The sequence below is a fragment of the Psittacula echo genome, assembly GCF_963264785.1.
Source record: "Psittacula echo genome assembly, chromosome: 4".
Classification (NCBI taxonomy): Eukaryota; Metazoa; Chordata; class Aves; order Psittaciformes; family Psittacidae; genus Psittacula; species Psittacula echo.
The window spans coordinates 53,665,625-53,677,418 of record NC_137738.1 but is presented as its reverse complement, the minus strand read 5'-3'; positions in this window follow the sequence as shown (position 1 = coordinate 53,677,418).

The following is an 11,794-nucleotide window of genomic DNA, read 5'->3' as shown; positions in this document are numbered from 1 at the left end:
TTGTCATCTCTCATTAGTGCCTCACACCCTCACAGTGAAGAGATACACAGGAGCAGTTTTTCTCGAGTAAAGGGAACTTATTAAAGTGAATAATAAAGTGAACATATTTAAGTGAACTGTATTTTCTTCTGAAGTAATCAAAGAAGCACTTGCTACAAACAAAAGTCATTACTTCTCACAATACCTAAAAGGATCCATAAGGGTGTGGATTTTAGAATATTTTTATTTTGCCACTATTCAGACAATGTACAATGTTCATAACCTGGAGTTAAAGATCCTGACAGCTATTTTGTTAGTTGTGGAAGACAAAGGATGTGAACTGGGATGCATGTATAGTGGTAAGGGTTCAGAGTCTGAGGCTGTTGCTCTTGGGGGAGCAGAGTAATGAATAGAACCACAGTAAGTATCATTTCAGAGTTCGTGTTCTCCTTCCACTGACTTTGATGGAAATCCAAGTCAATCTCTGGGAGGAAGAGCACATAAAAAGATGTTTCCATTTGGCCCTCATATTGTACGTACAAGCACAATGACAATCAACCACATGGAACAACGTGAAAACCCTGGGAAAAGGAAGACCTTGTGGAGGGGGGATTAATTTCACCTAGTGCTAGCTAATCTAAAAGGTCAGTATCTGACTTAAGCTTGTTTCCTGGGCTCCTTCTTACCAGCAGGAAAGGCACTGAGAGAAAGAACACTCTCCAAAAGGTGATCTATCCTACATACTCAGACATCTGCCTCATGAGAGAGTGGGTGAATTGCCCAGGAGGTGCCCCTCTTTTTTATTTTTTTTTCCCCTGTGATTTGACTACTATTCTAGACAAGATAGTTAATTTCTGATTGGCCAAAGTTAAGTCAATTGAACCTCATGCTATCCCTCTAAACAGCAGAATTTATTTTGTCGTGTTTCCTAGTTATGCATGGATAATAATTTCTTGTACCATGTATTTTGGTTATATTAATGCTTATACAATATTTAAAAACTCTTCTTATATTTTGTCAATCCTGCAAATTTAAATCATAGAAAATAATATAACAATATTGATTGTTAACCATATGTATCTTCTTAGCTTGCTTATGTAGTGTTTTCATGCAGATCAAAGCTTAATAAGAAGCATGAAATATTTCAATGTGTGGAACCAAGAAAATTATGCTTTCAGGTGTCAAAAGACACAGAAGGTTTATTAATAAATGTAAAGAAAACATTGCTCTTTCTAAGCAACTCATTTTTATTTCTTATTGTCTTCTCCAATAATTGCAAAGACTCTGGAAGTCTTCAGGCATTTTACAAGCATTATACAGGATACAAAGCATTACAGTAATAGTATTCCCATGTTTGGTTTTGTGTTTTGGTTTTTTTTTTTTTTGTCTTTTCTCAGCAAAGCTCACCTGTTCTTTTTTTAAACAGGTGCAAGACTCCCTTAGGCTGGCTGTGTTGTGCTTGAGTGAGTTTTGCCATTAACTACAATAGGACACAATTCTAGATAATCAGCAGAGGCAGTCAATATGTAGAAAGGTTTTTTTCGCTGGCAGCCCAATATGGGGTGCAACCTTGTGAAATCAAGGTTCGCACAGAGATAATCAGGTAAGAGGCAAATGATGCATACATGGTATGGTAGCAAGAGAGAAGAAAGTGTACTACAAAGCTGCTTGAGGGATGGGCTCATGATTGAGAATGATCACTAGCCACTGGTAAGGAAAATTAATGAAGAAACAATAAAAACCAAAGGCCAGTAGAGTCTGTGCAAGGCCTGATTAAATTTTTGGGGGTTTATGCCTTCTAAACAGTCAAGCTGCAAGCAGGCAGTCTCCCATGAAGATAGTATTCTGGAAGTGAACAAACTATGGTTGGAGTCCGCAAGTTAGCACTCGCAGTTTGGCTGGAGTCTCTAGCTCTCAGAGGCCATGGGCAAGTGTCTATCTTGTCTGTCCTGAGAGCTCACGAGCAAGAGCAATGGTTGGTCTGTACCGAGGTGTGGAAGACTGGGACACCTGTGTACCTGGATGTCCTCACAGCAGTGTGGTAAACGGCCTAGAACTGGTGCTTAACCATATCATCATATCATATCATCATATCATCATATCATCCAATTTATTAAGTATTTTATAGCTCAAGAGCTTAATCCAGTGGTTGATACTTCACAGGACATCTCTGAAGACTCCAGCTGTGCCATAGGCATGTTAGACATTTGGAGAGGGAAGTGGTGAGGTAGAAGCTACATCTGAACAAAGAGCATCTGCGCTCCATAGAAAACTATGGAGTCCTGGACTTTTAAGCTCCCAGGTTGAGGGTCATGATCATTGACACTGTTGTCTCCAGTCTTGTAAGGTATTCCAGATGTGACATTTTGTAAGCATACAACTGATAAAAGAACCCAAGTTCCATTGACTTTGAACTGCCTGGAGTACCTGTCTGTGTCTTCTCCTTGATAGCAAGAAGACCGGGGAGAGGGAAGGGGTAGTACTCGTGTCTCTGCAAATATTTGATTTTCTCTTTGAAACAGTAGCTATGACTCTCAGAGGCAGATAGTGATTACATTCTTGGAATGTGTAAGTAATAAAACAACCCTTGTGATCAGTTTAAAAATGTATAAAAAAGCACTTGCCTTCAGGAAAGTTAATGTTCAAGTTTCATTTCCTCTAGAGACAAATATCAGTTCAGAGGAGCAGGAGCAGATAGAAAAGAATGAAGCAGGTTACTGTAAGAGTGTGGGGTCATCGTCATGTAATTCTAGACATTGTTGCAAAAGCTGGAATATTAAATCTCACAGAGCGGAGAGAAGGATGCAGACCGAGGGCAACCCAGAGGGAAATAAGGCTGAACTAATGAAAGTTTGCTCTCTCAGTAGTATGTAAAGAATGTCTCCAATATTGTGCTCACTAAAATAGTGTCTCTGGGCAATGTGAGAATAATCATAGGTAGAAATTACACTTCCCTTCTAGAATCACATGAACAAGAATAAAAACCATATCTGAGAGAACATGATCTGTAGAATCCAGCAAGCCGTCTCACTCTTAATGACATCTGAGTGTCTTCTGAGATTTCCTGACATGATGAGATTTTGGACTGGGTTAGGGGATGTCTTTATTTTCTTGAATCATAGAATCATAGAATAGTTAGAGTTCGAAAGGATCTTAAGATCATCTACTTCCAACCCCCCTGCCATGGGCAGGAACACCTCACACTAAACCATGTCACCCAAGGCCTCATCCAACCTGGCCTTGAACACTGCCAGGGATGGAGCATTCACCACTTCTTTGGGCAACCTGTTCCAGTGCCTCATCACCCTCACAATAAAGAAATTCTTCCTTATATCTAACCTGAACTTCCCCTATTTAAGTTTAAACCCGTTACCTCTTGTCCTATCACTACAGTCCCTAGTGAAGAGTCCCTCTCCAGCATCCTTGTAGGCCCTCCTCAGGTACTGGAAGGTTGCTATGAGGTCTCCACGCAGCCTTCTCTTCTCCAGGCTGAACAGCCCCAACTTTCTCAGCCTGTCTTCATACGGGAGGTGCTCCAGCCCCCTGATCATCCTTGTGGCCCTCATCTGTACTTGCTTCAACAGTTCCATGTCCTTCTTATGTTGAGGACACCAGAACGGTACGCAGTACTCCAAGTAGGGTCTCATGAGAGCAGGGTAGAGGGGCAGGATCACCTCCTTCAATCTGCTGGTCACGCTCCTTTTGATGCAACCCAGGATACAGTTGGCTTTCTGGGCTGCGAATGCACACTGAAGCCAGCTTATGTTCAGTTTCTACCAACACCCCCAAGTCCTTCTCTGCAGGGCTGCTCTGAATCTCTTTACCCAACCTGTAGCTGTGCCTGGGATTGCTCTGACCCAGGTGTAGGACCTTGCACTTGGCTTGGTTGAACTTCATGATGTTGGCATTGGCCCACCTCTTTGGATGGCATCCCTTCCCTCCAACATATCAATTGAACCACACTAGCTCACTGTCATTGGCAAACTTGCTGAGGGTGCACTCAATCCCACTGTTCATGTTGCCGACAAAGACATTGAACAGGATCAGTCCCAACACCAACCTCTGAGGGACACCACTCATTACTGTCCTTCCTAAAGAGTCAGTATTCATCCATGGCAGTGTTCCAGTCATTTGAGCTATCACACCTTGTCTCTGTGGTATTGATAAGACTGTATGCAACAGGCTTCTAGTTCCTCCTATGTCCCATGCTGTGCATGTTAGCATACAGACATTACAGAGAGGCACTGACTGTGCTGAATTCCTAAAGAAGCTATGACAGATTCTCTCATAATCTCCCCTGTAATCCTTGGGGCATTTCTACATGGCTAGCCACAGACAGACCTGCGTGCTTTTGCTCACCCTTTAACCTGAGAAACAAGACAGCTTTGATACTAGCACTGTTAAGCTATATTAGACATGTGCTTTTCTCGCGCATTAGTAGCTCTTACAGCAATAGCGTGCATGCTAGCCCATCCTAACCCAGATCTTCAGGCTGTAGGCTGGCATGGGTTACAGGTTACACCCATCTCTGTATTCACCCGGAGTAGACTACACTGTTGGAAAAAACAAAAAAACCTGAAATTACAGTTTGGCCACTTGTGAACAAGAAAAGAGAAACAACTTTAGCATCTTCCTCACAAATTTTAGAAGCAGGTTAATATGTTACTAGCTAGGTCAATGTCTATAATTTTGATAAAGGAAATGGACTAAAAAGCTGTATCAAATAAGTTTTTCTTAGTTTTTCTCATTAGTTTGAGGAAAAAATTCAAGGTCGTAGTCCCAGCTAGATGCAGCTACTTAAATGACAGAATGACGAGGTATCTAGCTTCTTAGACATCTGAGTAGAATTAATAGACTTGAACTAAACCACTTGATGCCAGTTTTCCTTATTGGACCATGATATAAAAATTTCTGGATTAGTTGCCACTAGTCATATAAGTGTGTTTATTAATGTTAATGAAGAGACTGTTGAATTATGTTTTGTCTCATCAAGTACTGCTGTTGGCTACACCACTGTACTATTGACTATAAAACCAGAAACCCTCAACACCTCTGGAAAACCTTTTAACATCATCTTTGTCAGCTCTGTTTTATACACTTTCCCATTCCACTTTATCCTTCCTGACTATATTAACATTTATTTCCATACTGCATAGATGAAATGAACTGGCCTATTTCTTTTTGCAAATCATAAGGCATCTTGGTAGCAGCCCTCTGATATCTGTGAGACCTCTGTTCTGGCAGATACAGTAAAACTCACCCAAACAGAAATTCTTCTTCCCTAGAAATGACAAGTGTTTTAGTGTAAAGTTACTTACAGTGTAATATGTTGTATCATTTCCTGCCCTTTCTGGAAGAGAAGACAGCCTATGCACACCTCCCTTCCTAACCAGTCACAGGCACTTGAAATGGGAATGTAGACAGCGACATTGTTTACCGTTTCATTTCTAGTAACTAGAAATTCAGTAACATAACTTCTTTCTGCCCTACTGTGGTATTTCAGAGATGTCAATGCCCCAGTGTTGGCAAATTGACCAATACTGACAAGATGTGAAAATGGACCTTGAGCCTCTACCATCAAGAGGATTTGATTCCAGATGAAATACTAATGTGCCCTGGTAAAAAAAGAACTGTATCTCCTTGCATACAGTTTATGTTCCCAGTGTTCTTCCACTGCAGTGCAGTCTAGTATGGTATCCTTGAGTCACTTTGAGCATATAAAATGTTATATATTATGGTACATATCCTCAGGTTTTGCAACCACAAATGGATAAATATGTCCTAGATTGATCAAAGTTACGGAATGTGTGTTCCTAATACTGCCTGCAAAAGACTGAAGTAAACCCAGTTTAAAGCTCTATTGACTAGTCTGAGACAAAAGTTTTGGAAAAACGTGAGGCAGCATTGCTACAATCACTTTAATACTGTGCATTCATCCTCCTCTGGTTGCATTAGAGTTTATTGTCTCCCATTTACCTTGAGTACAGAGTTAGGAATCTTGATTATGGGCTGCCTTTGCAATGTGTACTTCCTTTAAAATAGTGCAGGCTGAGAAAATCCCAAAGATCCTATACAAATGGAGGATGTTACAGTTGCTCTGCGCCAAATAATCTGGAGTTTGGGATAACCTACACAGTTTGCCTACTGGGACTTGTAAAGCAATTACCTGCACTAATATGAAGAGAGAGAGAGATTTCATGCACCTTTTAAGACAATATGAACCAAAACATAATCTAAAAGTCCAATTTATAAACATTTTATTTCCTACTCAAAGAAGTGGAAACTTGAACAAAATTTTCTTCTTCATATAATTTTAACTTTCTTCTTCCTACTTAGCAGACAAGATGAAATCTCAGTTTGATGTGGTTAATACCAATTAATGTTTATAAGACTTGCAAAAGTGACTGAAGCTTAAGTTTGCTGTAAAAGGAATGCCAATAGATATGGAAACATACTGATTAAAATCACTATTTGTGAGGGTCAATTGCTCGTTAGTGATCTTTCTACTCATATTAATGCCAAGAGGGAAGTAGGTACATTTTACTCCAAAAATACAGAAAAAAAGGCAAATAAAGAAGAGACCTTGGCGGTATTCAAAAGATAATTCAAGGACTTTTGATGATTAATGGAATAATTGCTATCTGATTATCAGGTCTCCCATTTTCTAAGTGATCTGCTTCATGAAAAGATAACTGAAACCTATAAGTATGAATTCCATAGCAGTATTTTTCAATACAGTCTGTTGTTCTAATTAGTATGTGGATGCTATGTAAGTACAGAGAGGAGAGGAGAATAATGTTTTCACATGTGAGAGTCTGGGAATTAACGACTGATAAAAACTTACAGATAAGCATCATAAAAAAAATAAAAGCAAAGAAAGCTCATCTTTAAAATCCATCCTCAAAACTGGTATCATTGAAAAATCTGGTTTTGCTGCCTTTTTTTTCACCCCATCCAAATGATTTTCAGAGAACTACAGATTTTCAGGGAATTTGTCATTTTATTGTGTGTCAGGAAGCATTTCTTGGGCTCTCAGCCTACATTTTCTTTCCTGATAAAAATCACTCCAGCTCAGTTTTATTAGGGCCCTTTCTTGCCTTCCTCCTTGTGGGTACTTACACTTTTCAGGTTCTTTCAGATGATTACCACCTCTGATCAACATATACCTGTAATTTGTCATTTCAAACATATGAACAAACCCACATTCTTGGTGGTGGGCGAAGGATCTCTCTCAAACTTACTCAGAGAACTGGAAAGAAAATAAAAGTCCTAGGTAGCCTGTATTCTTCTGGGGAAGACTTTTCAATGAAAGGCAATTTCTCTGCACAGAGGAAGAGCCTAACTCCTCCTCGTGCCTTTGAAATCCTCCTCTCTCAGTTTTCCGTCCACTTCTGTAATCTAGCTGTGCTGAAGGACACCTACAAGATACAAGTGTCAGCTTGAGACCAGCCAGCAGAAAAAAACATCTAAATGGAAAAGCGCACTTTCATAATTAAACTCAAGTCTCTCTCTTTGCATTGTCTCCTTCATTTCTCTTTCTATAATTCTGCTTGTATTATTCTGACAAGGACTTCTGTAAACTCCCAAGATGCCAACCTGAAACTGACAAGAATGGTGGCAAAAATATATAAAGCACAAATTCTTGTGACAGCCTAATGGGATCCTGTTGTCTGCTGGAATCACCTTTCATTTTTCCCTTGTGCATTTCTTCTGCTCTGCTCTCTGCACACACCTCAGCAACAGCCTGAGGGTGTCAGGCATAATTCTGCAAAGACACAGAGAAGGAAAAGAAAATGCCAAGTGTCAAGTCTACCCCATGACCTCTCACTCCTATATGAACTGAAAATAGAAATTGTGGAAAAGTGGCCTGTTAACTTCTGAAGTCTTGATAGATTTAATTGGTTTCCAAGTGTTTTCATAGCTACATGGAGAGGTATCTGTGTTTAGGATATGATGAAGTGTCCACTGAAATCAATTAGACTCTTTACACCAACTTTAGCGGGCTGAAGGTTGACCCTGGTTTCCACTGTGACAGTTCTGTGCATTTGTAAAGGATCAATATAAAAAATCTCATTCTGCTGGCATGTGAAAATGAGGCAACAAGCGACATTCTGAAGTTTTGTATTAGAAATACAAGTTCAGTGCAGCTGTTTAGAAGCTTAAGAGCTCATATATATGCTGTTAAATAACAATAAAAGAAGCTTTTTGCAGTTACTGCTGATGTAATTTCCACTGTTACTGGCCCAATACTGCTTTATGTGGTTCTTCTGAAGGAAATGTTTGTTGGCATCACTAAACCTTATCATTCAGTTATATTGCCAATTAAGTCCAAGAAGTAATGTTCAAAGGAAATACTGATAAACACACTGAAAAAAGGGTAACTATGCAAAGATAAACCACTGACTCTGATAAAAACTGTATCAAACTGCAGCATTTATTTATCACTTCCCTTTGAATTTTTGCCATTCTGAGTAGCTCTTGTTTTAAAACAGAGACTCTCCACTACAGGAATGGAAAGCTGATAGTCTGCATCTGTATGCACTCAGTTCGATGTTCCTATCATGGTTACTTGCCTTCACTTGCCACAAATGATGATGTGGATATGTCAGCTGGCTATGCAGATATGTCATAGAGACAAAACAAGTAGATGCTAACAAGTAAGCTGATGATACTTAATTTATATAATATTTTAATGTGAGCATTGTGTTAAATTAATAATGTTACTTCTGCTTACACATTATCAGTAGCTAGAGTTTGCATGGGAAGTAGTTGTAGTATGAAGTAAGATATTCCATGAGTGTGAAAGGTCAAGTTTAATTTTCCAAACATCTGTAAGTTTCTTTTCAACATTTCAACAGCAAAAAGAATTCACTTGAACAAACTTGCCATATAAATAACTTGCAGTACTGAAGATACGAATTCAGAGTAAAAGTGGGGAAACCATAGTCCTTGCTGGGTGAAAAGAGTTAGCATACTCTGGAAGTCAGAAGCAGCTGGCTGGAGTGACCACAGCACCCTTAAATGGGAGGTTTTCTAAGCAACTAATAGCAGGCACAGATTTTCAGTGGGAATAATGTGATGTGCCTACTGTTATTCAATAGTTTAATATTTAATATTATATAATAGTTAATAGCTTAACAGTTAACACCTTTGCAGGGCATTGTAGAGATGAGGAAAGTGTGCAGTAAGTCAGATTCCCTGCAAAAGTCTTGGCAGTGGCTCTCACAAAGTAACTGATCAAGGAAAGGAGAGGTTTGGAGTACTTGGCTTTTGTGTAGCCTGAATGCAAATAGCACAGCCCACTCAGGCTGATGCCTAGGGACTCTGGGAGACAAGAAAGTTCCTTATGCTTGCTGACTTTGGTATAGTTATCACAGTCATGACAGTTGTCGTAATCTGGCAGTTCTTTTGCATAGGGTAGTGGTCTTGGTTGTGGAATATGCTGCCAAGAAGTGAATGGAGTCCACAGCCTTGCCAGGTGTCAGTGAACACCAGGTCTTCCCTATTTTCCTAATCCAGAATTTACTGCCCTTTGCAGTAAGTTGGTATAATACTTATTATAGTGCCTTACAGAGCAAAGAAACTAGAGTTAAATGACCTCAGAAAATACAGCTAACTGATCTTTTCAGGAGAACAGGCATCTCATTTTAAAATACCTTTTTTTTCCCATAACTTAGCTTACACGATAACATTCTTATGCACTAGCTTTTCCTTCCTTTTCCATTTTTCTTTTCGCATTCTTTTAATTTTCCATCATCCTCATTCCTACTTTTCCTGTGTCAGCTGCCAGTCTAACGAGAACAAAAAAGCAGAAGAGGCCAGGGGAAGGGATGAATGGGGTGAGAGACAGGAAGTGTGGGATACGAATATGGGAAAGAATAAGAGGAATATGAAACAAGAAAGCATCACATTTCAAAATCAACTCTCCTTGATAAAAAGCACAAAAGAAATTATTACAAAGAAATAAAAAATTTGCCTATTTCAAATCATCAGAATGCAAATAACAGAAAAATAATTATTTCTTTTTCCTCATTTCCATCCTTAGTATAATTTTATTGGAGAATGGACACTGTTTTTTGACAAGGAAATTCATTTAGATACCAAAAATTTAACAAAAGGATCTGTTCCTTTAGAAAAAGAATGCTGGTGGATAGAACAAGATTTCTTGTGCTTTGTCTGGCTAATCATAAAATCATAGAATAGCTTGGATTGGAAGGTACCTTAAAGATCATTTAGTTCCAATGACTCTGCCATGGGCAGGGAATGAAGGAATAATTTTCAGCACTGTCCATCGTTTATTATCTTAGACATTCAGTTAATGCAGCTCAATTTATCATGTGTCAGTTTTCAACAAACACATGCTGGATTGTCGTTAGTCCATATTTTTTCCCAAACAGAACATTCTGGGTTTTCTTACATTCAGTTTGAAATAGCCATGTTAAATAAATGGGGCAAATATCTAATATAAAGAAGAAATCTTTGGCTTGATTCTTATCTGTTATTACTATAAATCATAGATAATTCTTCTAAGGTTAGTGGAGTTACATAACTGTAAATCTAGATAACAGAAGGAGGTGCTTGCTTCTCTTAAGCATTTGTGACTTTTACTAAGCAAGGGTTTGGTAATATAATCAGGAGCAGTGATAAATCCTTAATAGATACCTATTGTTCACAGTCAAATGGTCTTTTAAGTCAGCTGTCGAATAACTGTGACTTACTGAGCAGTGGTATCTCTTCCATTCAGTGCCTGGTGTTGAGTGGTATGCTCCTGACAAGCAGAAGAAAATCCAATTATCTACTTTTCTTTCTTACTTCTTCAGGAAATGCTTCAATGTTTAATAAAGCATCTGGCCATATAATATAGATGTTGGTAGGGTGTCTTTAAGAGAATTATATTTTTGTAACTCTTTTTCATAACAGTTTTGACAGACAGAACCAATTTGGTGCTGCAGCTATCGGAAGAAAACAGCATTAAGTCTGTGCCTGGACAGACTCAGTAGGATAATGTTGTCAAAAAGTCATGGAAAATATGCCATTGTATTTTTTGTTCCAACCCTTTTGGACCAGCCAGCTCGTCTTAGGAAGGTTGCTGTGAATTGTACAACACCAAATGGGAGCTACGTGTCATAAAATAATTGTTTCTCTGAAGAGTAAACTATTACATGACTTTCACAACTCTGCTGAAGTCAATTTTCAGAAATCGTTCAAAACCATATACATGGCCATAGAGTTTTGAGTTACAGGAGACATTCAGCTCCCAAGAATATGGAGACTTGTGTGTCAGCCTTTTCTCCACAACAGTATTATCTCAGACTGTTTTGGAGTGTTTCTTGGCTTTTTTGTGTTTTTGCCATTGCTTCATGGTAGAAACAAACTTGGCAGTCAGAAACTTGTTCAAAACCATATGTGTATCTCACCCAGACTTGGAAGCTTAGCAATTCTGAATCATTCATATTTGATACAGGCTCAATTTGCTTTTCTGGTTATTTCCAGGGTAAAGTGCAGGAGAATCTGGCTGGATTCTTGCTATTTTTACAGAAAGGGTACAGGGTAGTTTTCTGTTCTTTATAAATCATAATAAACGTAACTGGGAGGACTTCTGAGTCTTAACAACTAGATTTTCTGTGGAGAATTAATAGTGCCTTGAGAATATATTTCATTGTCTTCAAATGTCACAGGAACCCTCTGAACTTTAAATGTAAACTTTCAAATTTGCGCGAAGAGGTTTAACCAAAAAATTCTCATTAACATTTGTGGCCATTAATAAGCTGAATCCTTTTCTGCTGAAATGAAGTTTACCTCTGTGCCACAGACT